General features: G+C 44.0%; 1 protein-coding gene across 2 annotated transcripts in view; it reads left to right on the top strand.

Annotated features, from left to right (window-relative positions):
- ndst1a (N-deacetylase/N-sulfotransferase (heparan glucosaminyl) 1a) overlaps positions 1-16,631 on the top strand; it is a 42,319-nt gene that overhangs the window by 8,875 nt on the left and 16,813 nt on the right. The window contains exon 1 of one of the 2 annotated variants that reach the window (XM_034092595.2): positions 8,159-8,230. The exons of the other annotated variant lie outside the window; for it this stretch is intronic. The gene's annotated coding sequence lies outside the window, so the exon portion shown is untranslated. Of the gene's footprint in view, positions 1-8,158; positions 8,231-16,631 lie in introns of those variants that run through there. 2 annotated transcript variants of the gene reach the window in all.

Here is a 16,631-nt window from a genome sequence, read left to right as displayed (position 1 = left end):
GCCTCTCTCTTCCTGAACCACACTTTTGTACTTCAACATAACTATCTTGCATAAAAAAAAATTCGACCCTCAAGCTAGACTATATGTTTAATAGGTGTGCCATGCACTGTAATATGTCATTGTGTCAGAGCACAATACGGGGACTAAGTGCACTGAATGCAAATTAATCTTGTGGGATGGCAGCGGCTGAATAGAGTGCGGTTTTGGGGAGAGGAGGGGAGCAAAGGGAGGGACAGAAGGAGGGCTAATAGTGGTGACAGAGAGGAGAGGGAGAGAAAAGAGCATGTGAGGAGGAGGAGGAGGGATGTGGGATGTAGTCATCGCCAGGCCCATTCATCATGCAATGCCTGCTGGGATGCGCTGGGGTCAGTCCTGCACAACACAATTACAGCCTGTTCTGGTGTGTTGTGCTCGGCTCCTCTGTGTTCTGACTGTGTTCTGTTGTCTTTTGTTAGATTTCCTCTGTTCCGGCGTGTTCTTGTTTCCCCCCCTGCACCTCTCTGCTCTGTAAGCTTCATGACAGTCCCGTTTTCTTGTTCTGTTCATCTGTGACATATTTTTGAACTTGTAGCTCAAGCTATCACTAAATGAGCTACTGCTGTTCTTTGAGCAAAACATCTCAATTAGTGGATCATTTGTTGTGTTTTTGTTTTGTTTCTTTGAGTGTTAAACCCTCTCTTTTGCCTTTTACAATTAATTGCCATCTTTTTCGCTCATGGGGTTTAGCTGCTTGCCGTGCAGCTTTTATTCTTTCATCCACATCTGAATCGCAGCCACTAGCTTGATTTGTTTGATTGACAGGCCTGGTTAGCATGGGGGTGTGAGATTCGAGTAAGCATGTTGTTTATACTGCCTGCCTGACAGTCCTCTATGAGCCTACAGATGTTTCCAGAAAGCTGTAAATCTCTGCTGTGTGCTCTAATGTCATTTGACAGCATATCCGATCATAAGGATATCTCCGTCTTCCTGCCTGTGTCTATTCTGCAGGCGTTAAAAGCAAGTTTTCCCAGCCAGAAAACCTTTAAGGTGGCCTGAAAGACTAAATGACAATACCATGCAGGGATCCAGAAACATCGACTTTTGAAACATCATAGTACATGGCAGAACTTTATGGTGCAAAGTGGCATCTGTTTCTGTCACTAAACTAAAACAGTATGCATGATAGAATGCATTCTCTCCTACAGGCAGATGATGTGCTGCATTTATTTAGATACTATTATTGTTGTGCTTTAAAGAACAAGCTTCATATTAATTCTTTAAGCCACTTTTAGTATTTCATTTCGGAAACTACTAGTGATTATGACTAAAGAGATATAATAATGTACTTGAAAAATGTGTTAATTATCAAAATTGCTGTCATCAGCAGATATTAATAGGTCAGATTGAGTTGCTGTCTGGTGTAGTTTATGTATGCCTTGTTAGTTAATGGGTTGTAGCTTCCAGAGCTGTGATGTTTAATGATGGGGCCTCTGGTCTTTGGTTTACATTAAAGTAACACATTCTGACTTCAATTAATGACATCATTAGTATAATTAGTCGTATTTTGTAATATATCAAGTTAATCTTGGTGGATTTGTAATGCAGCTGTTGTCGTTGCCTTTTGATTTTTTTCGATTTTTCTTCCCAAGCCTCATGTGTAATGATTAACCTGCCAAAGAGAAACCTTGAAATGAAATATACTCTGTGTTCTTCCTTAAACGTGTTCTTGGCATAAACAAGCTGTTTATTCAATCGCCTGTACTGTTGGGAATAGGAAGGTTTTTCTTTGGCTGTGTATCTTAGTGTGTAAGTAATTTTCAGTAGTTGTTGCAGCATATTTAATAACGGAACAGAAGACAAAGACACCCAAAAGGTCCCAGAAGTTCACTTGCTCTCGGAGGATTCATTGGGTGGTGTCTTGGCTGAGGTGAAATAAAAGGAAGCTCCAAGATTGACTGAAAGAATGACACATCCTGGCCAGAAAATGCAACAGCTTAGAGTATGGAGCATCTGGAAACAATGGATAGTCTGCAGCAGGCTCCATGTCAAACTCTATGGATGCTTCTTCTTGACTTCCTTCAGTTTCAGCCTCCTGTGACAAACTTGGGAAATAGTTAGATGACATATAATGATAGACTTGGCATTCTTTGATTTAATATTCATCCTAAAACTCAGCACTCTACCTCATACTTACTCAAAAACGTTTGGTTGATTGGCAGAATGAGGCGTTTTGTTTTTTAAAAGGAATTTATAGACTCCAACCCAAAAACCTGTCCTCATTCCAGTCATGTCAGCTGTGAATAGGGTTGGCCTAATGATATTATATGTAACGTAATATAATCTAATCGTTATAAAGGTTTAACCCAGATCTGATTAAATCTGATCAGATGACCAGGTTCTTATTCCGTAGAAAAATTCAAGGAAAATGTGTTTTAATTGAGTCAACATCATAGACGAGTTGTTAGCACCAAGAAGACACCATTTTTTTTCGTTTTGAGGCCAAAAGTAGATTTCAAAAATATATAATTAATTGGACACTGCTTGGCTTTAATCAACACATAAGCCTTGTGAAATCGACGGGAGTCTGCCTTTTTAAATTGGCATGACCTTTGAGCTCTTTTCTTAACCTCTACCTCCAACAATAAACCGAGCTGTAGAACTATCTAGGACACATTCTTACCACATCCCATGATCACAGTCTGGGTTTCCAAGTACACCTGCTCTATGCCTCCACAACCTGCGGACGCAACGGTTGTCTGTCGTCAAGTTGTCTTTTGTGTGCCCTAATGAAGCCTGGGAGATGTGACAACATGCCTCACATTTCACTCTTCACCTAATTGTGTTGATGTGGAAGCTGATATTAGCAATGTGCTGGTTAATCTTCCCAGTGAGAGGAAATGGAAAAATCATCAAGGGATACGACACAGCTAATTAGCCTTGTGCACACTGGGGAGAGAGATGGAAGCGAAGTGAGATGGAGCGAGAGAAGAAAATGGCTTTTCCTCCCTTTTTTAGAACTTTTTTTTTTATCGATTTTAATGGGCACTGAAAGCTATCTGAAAATGTGGCATATTCTTTAAATGTCATTTTGCTTAAGGACGGCATCCAGCGACAACTGGGGGAACCTCAACATGCATTACAGCCTGACATGTTACCCACTACACAGAACACCATCTTGCAGCGTCTGAAATTAAAGTCATTTGAAGTGTCACAGAGCAAATGGCCTACTGCTACAATAATGCTGTTTTTGATTTCCTCCTCCCCTGAGCAAAGCTGTTAGTCGGCTTGACTGATTAGGGCCTGAAGCCACCAGCTCTCAATTAGACAGAAGACAAAGCTTTAACCCTTTCGGCTGGAAAATCCGAAGTAATGAATTAGTGATAAAGGTTTTAAAGACAACACCATTAGAGGGACTGTCGGGAGGAGGTGGACTGCTTTCTCATAGCAATTTGCACACTAGATAATTTGCAGTCTAAAGGAATACACGTAAAAAGCTTTAGATTTCTTTTTCATTTCGTCTCCTTTACTCCTTTGCTTCTTTTTCTCTTCCCCTGCGGCTACCGGTGACAGTATTATTAACCTCATCTCTGCTGTGCTGTCCGCATGTGGCCTAAAAGTCATTTATTGTGGAGTGGTCAACTGCTCTGCCGCTCAGGGTCTCGAGCCTCGATGGAGCTCGTAATGCATTATGACTCCATCGCTCGGGGCTGGTAGAATCAAATCATATATTAAGATTATGTTGCGAGCTGTCAAACCCCACTTCAGCAGTACTATGCCAGCACAATTATTTTTGCCAAGTCATGCTGTGATTTTTTTTTTTCTTTCCACCATAGACCGCCTAAGGCCTTTTTGTTTTGGAATCTGACCTATTGCCAATGACATCCACACAGCTGCCCCATATCGACCATTAGAGCACACAATGCCCATATTTGTCAGGCTGATAGTGACGCTGTTTGCCAAATCGCCAACAACCCAGTCCGTCTGTTTATTGGAGGGAGCTCAGTCCTGTCACCTGAGGGATAAAGCGTATGGTGGAAACTTGTATCCTCTGAGGTATGCTGGGCAGATGCAGGCCCTGCGTTGGTTCAGCTGTTGTGCCCCGCGCAGACAGGGAGGCCACAGCATGTCTCCGTCTCTGTTATTCCAGGAGTTATAGCTGGCTGAGATATTTATGGTTTGTTGCCCTTTAAATTTGAATGTAGAATAATGGTGGTCCTTTTGCAGTGGCAACTTTATTAACTTTGTGTTACATATTTTGCATTGCTTTTTGGTTAACACTTGTTGTATCGTCAATTCAACAGCAAAAGAGTAAAACATTATTTTCAAACAGTCTGTCTTTAAACTCTTGTGGGACATTTTTTCAAAGAGACTGGTTGGTGGTTTTGGACTTGGTGGCTTGAGGTCAGCCCACTCCTTTCCCCCCAGAGTTATAAGCCCTACAATCAAAATGACGACTGACACTCGTTTTCTGACCAAAAGCTTATTTGCAAAATTGTTCTTTGCCCACACACGTGGGACCAAATCAGCCAGTGGTGACTCCCAGGAGTCGCAGTAACTGTGGCAACTAGATTTACTAGATGAAGTGGCATTTTTACATTTGTAATTTCTCTGGTATTTAAGGAACTTTTGAATGGCAGTTGTTCCTGGTCCTGTATTATATAGAGAGAAAAGTTTAAACCTTGAGTAATCAGTAAAACGTTGCCATTACAGCCTTTCATTAGAGCAAAGCTAGTACATGTGTTCATCGCTGTGAAGCCATCCCCCTTGTCTCAGAAGTCACTTGGTCTCATCAAGGCGAGTGCTTCAGTGAGAGCGAGCGTCTGTGACCTCAGCGCGATGTTCACAACAACCTCTGCACTTCCCATAACCTGCTTCCATTATATCAGCAGACGTCAGGTACAGTGAGCAAAGTGACGTGATGTTACAAGTTCCCGTCTGTGTGTGATGTGTGTGTGTGATAGCTGAATAATGAACATTACGCTGTATCTCTCCCCCTCACAACCATCACTTCACCTTTCCGCAGCCTCACCCATTCAGTTGATACGACGGTGACATCACCCTTGCATAATGAAATCCAACCCTCCTTCCCGTCCCTCTTTACTCTCATCAGCTGCTTGCTCTAATTAGATGAGGGTGATTTCAATAAAGTTACTGTCGTCCTCACTCCATTAGTTATATTAACACTCTGATTCCTACCCAGGAGTTGTCTATTCGTCCTCCGCCTTTTACGGGGGGGGGGGGGGGCAATCCTCTTCCTTTCATGGATCTGCGTAACCTAGTTACTGAGGCCCAGCAGGGGAGGCCAATCAATTAATGAACAAAGAAGCCCGCTCACTGAGCAGCGGCGTGAGTCTGGGACTATAAACAGGGCGCTCCCAAAACATGGTCGCTGTCAGATCGGTGCTCGTCTGATGGATGTTGTTTTGCTTTGTTGTTTTGCTTTGTTGTTTTGCGCGTCTCTGAGTAATATCTCAGAAGAGCCTCAAGCCACTGGATGCTTTTAACATTACCTCGTCCAACTCACTACCAGACAATATTTCAGTGTCTTATGGGGAATAAGTAGTAAAAAGACAAGTATTTGAACCTTTATGTAAGGAAAGGCTTTCCATCATAGTTCCAGTTCATCATCATTTAGTTGTAAAGAATGGACTGTAGTGTTTTTCTGTTTTGAGAAGTTTGGAAATGAAACCTCTGCATCCCTCAGGGTAAACTGAGCTAACACATTAGGTATGTGGTCAAAGGTTAAACGTCCATATTGGGCAACAAGCAGATTGTCTGTCCACCTGTGCTCTCTCACTATCTTTCACCACTTTCTCATCCTTCCCTTTTCTCAATACCTCTTTTCATCCTATTGAATCCCTACTTTTTTCTCCACGCCTCAACTTTTTTTCACATCCCTCAGTTCCACCCTTCTCCCATCTTTCTTCTCCCGCTTTCTCTGTCATCCCTTTTTCTTAATCCGGCTATTCGCCCCTCATGTTCCCCTCCATGGAGTTTCCAGCTCCTTCTGGCTGTGTGTGAGATCAGGGAGCAGGCTGTTGTAACAAGCTGTTGAATAATGTAAGCACAGGGCTATAGGCCAGCGTTTCAGTTAACCCTTTGATCTCTGATCACACAGTGGGTGAGGCTGACACATCATGAATGACAGCTCGACAGCAGGGCAAAGCTGCCCGAATGCCTTTTTGCTTCCGTCTTCCTCCTACCCCTACCTAAAGGCTAAAGTTCCCCCATACGGTCTCATTGTCATGGCCTTTCTAAGCCGGCACACAGTGTACATCCTTAGCCTTTGTTGTTCCTACACAGATGTATAATTAAAGGGTTAGGAAAGGCAATGCTGAATAATTGATATTGGAGAAAAGATGTTGTGGCATTCTGAACCTTATCATACTCAGTGTATTTACCTGTGTATCTATAAAAGATTAAGCAGTTAGTGTTCTTTCTGGTCTTCTAGCTCTGGTCTGCACTGATTCATTGTGGCACTGTGCTCTCCTCTGACTGAGGAGCCGTTATCATTATTTCATCTCGCCTAATTCACCTCTGTGGAGACAGTCAAACCGCAAGGCGATGCACTGTGAATAGTCACAAAGAATCCTCAGCAGCAATTAAGTGAGTTACCAATTTGTATCAACTAAGTGACTGCATCACACATTTCCTTTCTCAAAAAAGCCTAGCCTCATCAACCCTTTGTGATCAATACAGATCCCCTCTCCTTAAGTGCTCCTAGTTAACTTCAGAGCCTCGTATCCTGAGGCTAGGCTGTATTGATCTGCTGAACTGATTGGAAGTTTCCCTTCAGGAGGTGAAGGATAGCACTGGGACTGGGGATGTTTTGGCAGGAGAGGGGAAGGACTTGGTCTTCATGGCTGGATCAGCTTACTACTTCCTACCCCCACACACCTGTTACAGCCAGCGGGATGGAAAACAGCCCACCAGTGTGTGTGTGTGTGTGTGTGTGTGTGTGTGTGTGTGTGTGTGTGTGTGTGTGTGTGTGTGTGTGTGTGTGTGTGTGTGTGTGTGTGTGTGTGTGTGTGTGTGTGTGTGTGTGTGTGTGTGTGTGTGTGTGTGTGTGTGTGTGTGTGTGTGTGTGTGTGTGTGTGTGTGTGTGTGTGTGTGTGTGTGTGTGTGTGTGTGTGTGTGTGTGTGTGTGTGTGTGTGTGTGTGTGTGTGTGTGTGTGTGTGTGTGTGTGTGTGTGTGTGTGTGTGTGTGTGTGTGTGTGTGTGTGTGTGCACGGCTGTTTGTGTGCTCAGGAGAGCAAATGGTTGATAGGCGTTGCAAATGAGAAATGTGTTACATAGGGTTTATGGTGACGGCGTGTGGCTGCTGAACCGCGTTGACTTCAGCAGCTGCTGGCCAGTTATGGATGTGGCAGGAGACAGATTTTAGATTTTACATGGCTAACACACTATATGACAGTCTGCTTTTCAAATTGGTTGTTTCGACCCATATCACATCGTCAAGCCGGATGCAACCAGCAACACTTAAATGTGCACACATCTACACTTGAGTACACATATACATGCACACCATTAAACTGTGTGTGTGTGTGTGTGTGTGTGTGTGTGTGTGTGTGTGTGTGTGTGTGTGTGTGTGTGTGTGTGTGTGTGTGTGTGTGTGTGTGTGTGTGTGTGTGTGTGTGTGTGTGTGTGTGTGTGTGTGTGTGTGTGTGTGTGTGTGTGTGTGTGTGTGTGTGTGTGTGTGTGTGTGTGTGTGTGTGTGTGTGTGTGTGTGTGTGTGTGTGTGTGTGTGTGTGTGTGTGTGTGTGTGTGTGTGAGGCTGCACAGAGACGTTTAATCCATAATTCTGACAGGCTTTCCTTGAACTGACAGGAAAAAGCATAGCTCTCTTCCCACATAAATACACCTTTCTCTCTCTCTCCGCTCCTCCCTCCCTCCATTGGCCTGGTTCCCTCTAAAGAAATAAATAAGGAAATGTTATTTTGATCTTAAAGTGTTGTCCAGTACAGACACCATGCATGCTGCTGCCCCTTGGAGGTTTGACCCTGCTCAGGCCTCAGCTACCCCCTTCTGTAAGCTGATATTCTATGTGTGTGTCTGTGTGTCTGTGCATGTGTGCGCGCGGTGTCATGGTAGGATACACAGCAGCTGTAGAGGAGGCAGTGAAGAGGGGAAATGGGAAGAGCCAGCACAGTAGACAGAGCCCAGATAGACCTGTCAGCTCTGTGACACCCACACATGCCTCAACCTCTGGTCCAGGACGAGAACAGAGAAAGGGAGAGCAGCATGGAGACAGGTAGAGTGCTTCAGAGAGGGGCAGAAAAATACAGAGTCCACACCAGTTGCCGATTTAAGACTTGAGCGGGTAAAAAAGGAACTGTGAGCCGTGGCAGAGCGGTGTTAATCTTGGCGAACATGGGAGTCTTGAGAGACAGGGTATAATGTGGGAGGAAATATTCACCTTCCTTCGGGTTTTTTATTGGATACATTGAATATAAGTGTTTTTTTTATACTAATTAACTGATAAAAACACAAGCTCAATAGTGATAGCGCAAAAATGTATTCATATCAGTAAGTATTAGTTTGGCAACATTCACTGACTCATGACTGTGGGAAAGGTCTGTCCCAGCGCATATAAACAAGCTCTGTCTAGTTTCATGAACTGTAGATTATTCTTAATTGGGTTGAGGTCTGGACCCCGCCACTTCAGGACCATTCCCTGTGTGGGATTTGGCTAAAGTTTGTTAAATGTTCCCTCAAGTCACTGTCTTCTGTCGTACTTAAGCCATTTTTCCTATAGGTTCTTGATGAATTCCTGTACTTTCTTTCTGTTGCCAAGTACTGTTGAAAGAAGCATTTCCACAGCACGGTAGTAGAACCAGACTTCATGGTGGGGAAACAAAGCTTTTATAATGGCCAAACAGCTGCATTTACTTCTCATTGCACTTTTAAACCTCCTTCAGTTTCAGATTCTCCCCCATGCCTGCTGGTAACCACTCTCTGAGTTGTAATGCAAGTTTTCTTTTTTTTACAGTGGCTTTCTCTTTACAGCTGTGTTTTAACACTGTGACTAGCGAATCCCCCAGGCAACAGTTTTTGAATGCACAGTGTCTCCCATTTGTCTGTCATGAAACCCTGAGGCCTCTCGTGGCCGTCACACTTGTGTCCTTCAATGCAGAGATTCTCCTTTTTTAGGACTGTTTTCTTGGCAAGGACACTACTGTGCCCGATCCAGTCCTTTTTTAATTGCTGAACCTAAGGGAAAATTAAGCTATTTTCTTGTTATTGTTTAACATTTTCCTTTGACCTCCTTTGTGGTTTTGAAACAAACATGTCAGCTGTTAAGTTTCTACGCCTTCCCACAGCTGCTCTTATTTCCACTTATTATGCAACTTTTGAGAAGCAAATGCACTGATTATGCCTCCTTGAATAAATCATTATGATTTATTTTTTTTACAATATTCTGATAATGATATCCATACATCACATATAGAGCTAACAAATCAGTGCCTTTTCCCGAGCTCCTCCAACAATGCAACATAATATATATAGGACATAAAACAATAAAACAAATTTAAAAATAATTGTGGCCTTCCCATCACCAGCATGTTGTGGGATTGTTTCAGTGGTAATCCATCCTATATTTGTAGATCTTTTTGTAGATAATACAATCACAGCAAACAGCAAAGAAACAGTCTAAGGGTGACAACTGCCACGTTGTATTACTGGGCTGTGTAGCGATGCTTCACTGTGCTTGTGTTTTAAAAACCTTGACTAAGGCAGAAATTATGAGGGGGAGAGAAAAGCTGGAGCTGAGACTCAGTTTCAAACACACACAGGATTTGTAATAGGATTCATGACCGGGGCTACAATTGGGAGTATAATTATTGTTATTGCGATAAACCAATCATGGGGCTGGGTATTTGAGTTCTGTGAAGTTGGAGTTTTCACACATTTATTGCCTGCAATTAGCGCGATGGGGCACGTGTCGAGTGTGAACTGTTTGTTTATGTAAAACATACAGTATTCAGCCTTCTCGAGACATTTCCACTTCCATCCATTTATTATTGTTTTTTGACTGTGCTCTGAAAGCGAACTGATGATTATGAGCACATTTTTATGCAGGAGGAAAAATCCTATCTGTTTTGATCTTGCAGGCAAACATATGGGCAGCACAACAGAATCTCATCTCTTGTGTCAGCTATTCTCCCGCACCGTGATATTCCCATGGGAACGCATTTCTGCTGCGCGAATCACAGTCAGATCAGTGCGGGCCGTTTCTTATCTGGACATGAAAGAAGAGAAGATGGAAGAGGCAGGTGTGGAAAGGGGGGGAGGAAAGAGGAAGGGAGCGGTAGTGCTCCCCTGGGAATGATGATACCTGAGATTCACTGGGCGGCCTCGAATCTAGCTCATCATCATTTCATGAGCAGGTATTGTTCTTATCCCTATTACGTGCTCGTTTCCCCTCAGTCTCTGAAACAATGATTGAGTAGATAAGATGGTTATATTGTTTATGTCTGTGCCACTGGCCGTGTCACAGCATGCCTGGGGGTTTATTATTAGTTTGATAGTTTTTCTTTTATTCATCTGCGAGCGTTGTTGTTCGATAGCATCTCTGGTTCAAGTCAGGTCAGCAGATCTGTTATTGCTGTTCCCCAACAGGAATTAAGGTCTTAATAAAACTGTTGTCCTTTCGTCAGAGAATCTGTGTCGCTCAGGATAGGGTTTTCTCTGCTCAATAGGACGTTGATTTGATCAGCAGACACTGCACCATGAAACCACGGTTATCTGTTCTTGCCCCTTCCACTCACAACCCCCCCAACTCCCACGCTCACTCGCATATTCACACACACACACACACACACACACACACACACACACACACACACACACACACACACACACACACACACACACACACACACACACACACACACACACACACACACACACACACACACACACACACACACACACACACACACACACACACACACACACACACACACACACACACACACACACACACACACACGTGCCTTATACACGAGCAGTATGACGTTCACCTCCGAGTGATGTTCATTGTCTGTATAAGGAGAGACCAATTACCAATCCTAAGTCCCGATGGAGATGTTGTGCTGCCCGCCATGCTCACTGTCCTTCAGCAGCGTCCTGAGATGACAGTAGATAAACAATGGGAACAAACAGTCACTCCCACCAGCATTGATCTGGCTCCCTCGCCCCCCCTCCTCTCGCCAACAACGCCACATTGATTCCACCTACACTCAATTTATATGAAAGCCCCCGTGCCCCACCTCCCTCTTCTCCTAGGACTGACAAAAATGATAAATGACCAACCCCTGCCTCAGCCACCTCCTCCCTGTGCATGCGCTGGCTCTCCCAGACCCTACAAGCCGATTTCTCCTCTCACAAATCCAATAGACTTGGATGGATCCCACTTTACTTGGAATTTACCTTTTTTATTGTTATGAAATAAAATGAGCGTGGGGGTTATTCATCGCTTCAGGTACTTCCTATAATTTCCACACATAAACATGCCACCGCCTTAATTTCAAGCCTGCTGGACATCCATATGCATGATGTCGAACCATCAAAAAAAGGAAATTATTATGTATTTCAATTGCACACACCACAGGAGATCCTTTATCCGCTGGGTAATGTTTTACAATGCCACTCAAAGTTGAAATCATGTGCAGAGCTTTCAAAGTGGGGTCAATTATTTCTCTTTCTCTGATTAGTCTGTCTGCAGTGTAGTCACATGACTTGGATGGCAGTTAATTTAGACATGACACCTCGCGTGTTTGGGTCCGTCGGCGTTTACAAATAATAACGGGTCAACAGTCCGTCCTAATGGAGTTTCAGCACAGTATTTTCTATACGCGTCTTTGTCTTTTCTCTGTGCCGTCGGTGCCTAAAAGTGACTAATAAAGGTCTGCAGTATACAAATGATGTCTTCCATGGCCCCCACTGTTTTTTATTGTACAGATCCAGTGTCCCAATGCCTGTAAATGGGGCACACAGTGTCTATAAATAGATATACTGTGGTAGAGCTGCCGGTGGTTATCAGCAGGAGCAGTGTGTTTATACACGAGTAAGCTGTGCTTTTTGTTTTTTGCGATCGAGGCTATTGATGAAGGTGTTCTGCTCTCTCCACTCCACCCCACCACCCAGAGGAGTATATCCGCTGAGGAAAGTCTCCATTTCACATCTCTGCTCCACCGTTCCCTAATGGCCCTACCTCGCTTCATCTCCACCCTGCCACCATTTTCCCTTGGCTCCCACAGCTCATCCATACTGCTTTTCACACAGTGAGGTAATCCATTTTACACTTCCTGCCGCTCTCAGATCCCTCCTGCTTGAGATCCCAGATCTAAAGGAACTGGAGGTTTGGGAGCATTTTCTAAGATGAAAAAGACTCTGAGAGTGCCATGTATATTTTATTCTCTGCCCTGTGTTTTTATTCATCTTGGGCCTAATCTTCCCCACATAATATGAATGCGTAATCACGCCATTATGCCTATGCCTGCTCAGGTTATCGTCATAGCGGATGATATCTGTGTTGATGTGATCTGACATGATCTCATGTAATGGAAGTCTGAGCCCTTTATCTTGTGCTGTATATATATACAGAACAGCAGTGGTACAGAAATGCCCCAATTCATTGAACATACTTTAAGCTGTCGTCCCCATTCTGTTCATAATTGCTCTTAGGAAAAGATTGCACTCCCTTGCCTGGATTTAAAGATGAGTCTTTGCCTCCTCGTCCCATTACTGTGTCAAAGAATAACATTGCAATCATTTCAATTACGACAGCGCTGGGACCGAGGTCTTCAAGTAGGGCCTTGAGATGCAACTCGAGGGGCACGGGAAAATTGAGAAAAGGCATTTTTCTTCTGTGAAATTGCCTCAGTCTTGGGGACAGTAAATTGAGGCGCTGAAAAAGGATGTGATAATTCAGCCGCATGGTTTGGTACAGGAAATGGTCTGAAATGGTCACTTTCTGGGGAATTAGAAGGCAAAACTACATTTCCCTCCCGAGTCCTCTGTCCTTCACGCAGTGGCATGAAATGAATTGATGAGACAGAGGGAGAAGGAAGTGTCGTGTTAATGTCTGCAACTAAAATGAAACTGCCTGCTTGTGCATTCAGGCTGGCTGTAGGGTGGGAGGCTCAAGCTGGAGTGAAAATACGGTGACGCGCTCCACACTATTTCATGGTCTAAGCCTTTAATCGCACTCACCACAATGAATGCATAAATTAAATTCAAATTTCCGATTGATTGATTCTATATTGATGAATGACAAGGCTGGCTTAAGGAAAGGAAGAAAAACCTGTGACTGTGGCTTTCAAGATGTAACCTCTTTAAGAGGGCGAGTCCCTGCTCCTCGTGGGTGCTTGTTTGTTGCTTTAGATGTGCTTCAAAAGAAATATGAAAAACTGTGCTTTTTGAAGTTTAATCTCTCTCCAGAAAGGGTAGGAGGCTGAATGCAAATACAGAAATTCGCTTTAGGTTTGCTTCTCGCTGCTTGTGGTGCAGAATTCTGCACAGTGGTCTTGTAGCTGTTTATTACGGGTGAGTAACTCATGCACCCTTTTTCCGACACAGCGAGGAGTAAAGATAACATCGAATTTTGATCACTCTCAATACAATGTTCAATCCCCGCCTTCATCACTCTATTGTGTCTCTTTTCGTAATCCCTTCAAGGCATCTCACACAGTAACAGAGCTGGCTAAAGCCCATTTGGTGCTGTTTGCAGTGTCGAGATGAACAGGATTACCGATTGGGGATTACATCGGCGTCTTTTTGACCAATTCTTAACCTTGACCCATGTACAATTCAAACAGCCAGATCAAAGTTGTTTTTGTCCTTTGTGAAGCCTGAGTGTTTGCACAAAAGCTCACTAATATTTGCTCAGGAATAAAAGACGAACGCATGCTTTGTAGAGGGACAATTTTGATTCTCTTAATGAGTCTCTCGGGTGTGTCCCCACTCTGATCGAGCCGCTGTGGTACATGCACTTGTATGCCCAGACAAAGGCGGAAAAGTGACAACCACAGTAGCCTTTTGACGAGTGTCCCATGGATTACCGCCCTGCCTCTATTTCCTTCTGCACAGTTTCCATGCCTCTGAACACAACGTAACTCCACCGTTTCCATGGAGAGCGTGCGGTTGCCAAGGCCTGTGGTGATTGAACACAGAGGGTCATCGTTTATTTCTGTCAGTCAGTGGCGAGGGGTCGGAGACAGGGGGCAGCGGGCGGGGGGGAGAAGAGGATACTGTTATGTCCTGAGGGGCTCTGAGGGTCCAGCTCTCCTCTTAAAAGTTTATTTGTCGAAGGGATCACCCACGGCTAGTCCGACCCTGGCCGACAGTGTTAATGTACTAACACTCTCCACAAGCCCTGGGACACTTGGTCCTATACACACTTTAAAAGAAGTGCAACAGCAGTGTCAGGGAGGGGGAGGAGGAGGGCGGGGGGAAGAGTGGACAGGACGTGTGAGGCTGCATATGGCCAACCTTAGCATTGTTTATCCAGGGAGTTGTTACAGCTGAGGCTCTGCTGCCCTGTTCCTCGTCGCCTCTCGTTAATCTAGCCGTATGGTTCTGGCCTGCTTCCCATGATGTAGAGGGAGCAGGTTTTAGTGACCACCCACCCCGAGGAAAAGCATTTGTCTGTCCTCTCGGCCGTCACCTGCTATTGTTTATGCCGCCACTTCCTTCTGTCACCATCTTTCAGCTGCTATAAAATAACGAGGGGACTGTTTTAATTGATGTTTTCAAAGCCTCGAGATTTATGGTTGCCTTAGGGGTGAGTTTCCTGCTCCTTTCTCCCCCACCAATCTGGTTTTTTTCTCTCAAGGTTTGGTTGTCGATCATCTTGTCCTTTTTAATCTGCTTTTGTCTCCCTTTTACACTCATGTCCTCCTTTCCCTTTGCTGTTCTTTTCTTCTGTTATTGGTCTTTCTACCATCTCCATTTAGGGAAACCTTTAGTTCACGTGCAGAATTACAGAGCTCATACTCAGCCTCTGTTCTTTCCATCTTTTGAGAATAAAAAAGGTTGGCTATCAAGTACGCATTAGTCTCCATCTGCCACCTGACTCTCTGTGGCAGACTGACACACTCTGGTCTCTACGCACCTTTCGGCTGCTCTTTACCTCAGAGATATGTCTGCTGGCTAACCTCATCAGCTAAACATGAAATATTCATGTTCTCTTCTCTTCCTCCTCTACACTTTTCATCAATTATTTTGGCGGAAGGAGTACGGAGATGTTTGCGGTTGTATCTTCTTGGCTTCTTCTAAGGTATACAATACATAGCACAGGAAGTAGAAGACACATTAGGTGATATGGGCGTGCCATGCAGACATTTAAGATCCATTAACCATTATTCTGTTTGGTCAGTGCTATATCCTCATCTCCATTATAGTCTAATGTATTCTCTATTTAGCTGACCCAATCTCAAAGCTGGAGCTTCACACTCCAGGCCTTGAGCTTTCCCTCTATTTGCGTCGTCTCTGACTCCCCCTCTCAGGCTTTCACACTCTCCCTCTGCCTTCCTTCCTTTGGTTGTAGCTCTCTGCGGCTCAGTCTGAAGGTCAACATTGGGAGGCGGTCATCACTGCTGCGAATTGGGCAAGAAGTGAGGTTTTCTGTGCCTCTGCGCTGTTTGTGTTGTGTCGGCATTCAATCTGCTCCTAAGCCTTGTCAACAGTGTCCTTAGTGTCAGGGCAGAGCTCATTGTCGCCCTTCAGACCGAGATAACATCCATTCAGATGAATCATTAACAGAAAATGACTTTAAGGTGACCTTCTTTCTAAAGAGTGGAGCTGGATTTGTTTTAAATGATTGCATTTTTTGAGAAAGTTATTTTTGCTATATCAATATACAACACGTCTCATGCATCTGCACAAGGGCATCATGGTACGCAACTACGCATCAGGATGTGATGGTTTTACACCGTTCCAATGATGTACACGTGACGGTAGTGCGCCAAGAAATGCAGCAATGCACCAGTGAAGGAGATGGAAAAGGTGACCGATGGCAAGTTAAAAATGTAGGCTCAGAATCACAATCAAAAAGTGTTTTTTCAAGTTTTGTTAAACAATTAAAGTAAACACAAGTATTGTTTGATTGTAGGAAAAATCCACAATGCACCTTTTTAATTCAATTGTGTTTTGGTCGATTAGTTGAACAAAACAGTTTAATAATATTGAGGTATATAGAGGCCAATTTATTTTTGATAGGAATTTTTTTAATGAGAAAGTTTAAATTATTTATTTTTGTATTGTCTTCAAAAGACCTTGAGAACTGTTGTCGGGTGTTGTCTCCCCTGGCTTCTCTTCTGCTTCACTGTTTCTAGCAGCAGTCGCTTCCTGTGGCTAATCATACTTTGATATGCCATGACACGAACCCCGATACCCTTTAAAAGACAAACAAACAAGGTACCGGGGGGATCTTCAAGAGACCAGGGCTGTTGGTTTTTGTCTGCTTGGCTGCGATACATTCTCTGAACGCCCACAGTTTTTTTCACGGCCTCTCTTTACATTAGACTCTGCCTCCCTGCAAAGAAGAAACTTGGACACGACTCAGAGAAATGGAAGTGTGATTTCTTCCTCAGCTCTTGCAGGGACACCGAAAGGCGTCCTGATAAGCTTCGCTGGAAGGCTGGAGG

The sequence above is a fragment of the Pseudochaenichthys georgianus genome, chromosome 10, assembly GCF_902827115.2.
Source record: "Pseudochaenichthys georgianus chromosome 10, fPseGeo1.2, whole genome shotgun sequence".
Classification (NCBI taxonomy): Eukaryota; Metazoa; Chordata; class Actinopteri; order Perciformes; family Channichthyidae; genus Pseudochaenichthys; species Pseudochaenichthys georgianus.
This window is presented reverse-complemented; position numbering and strand designations above follow the sequence as displayed.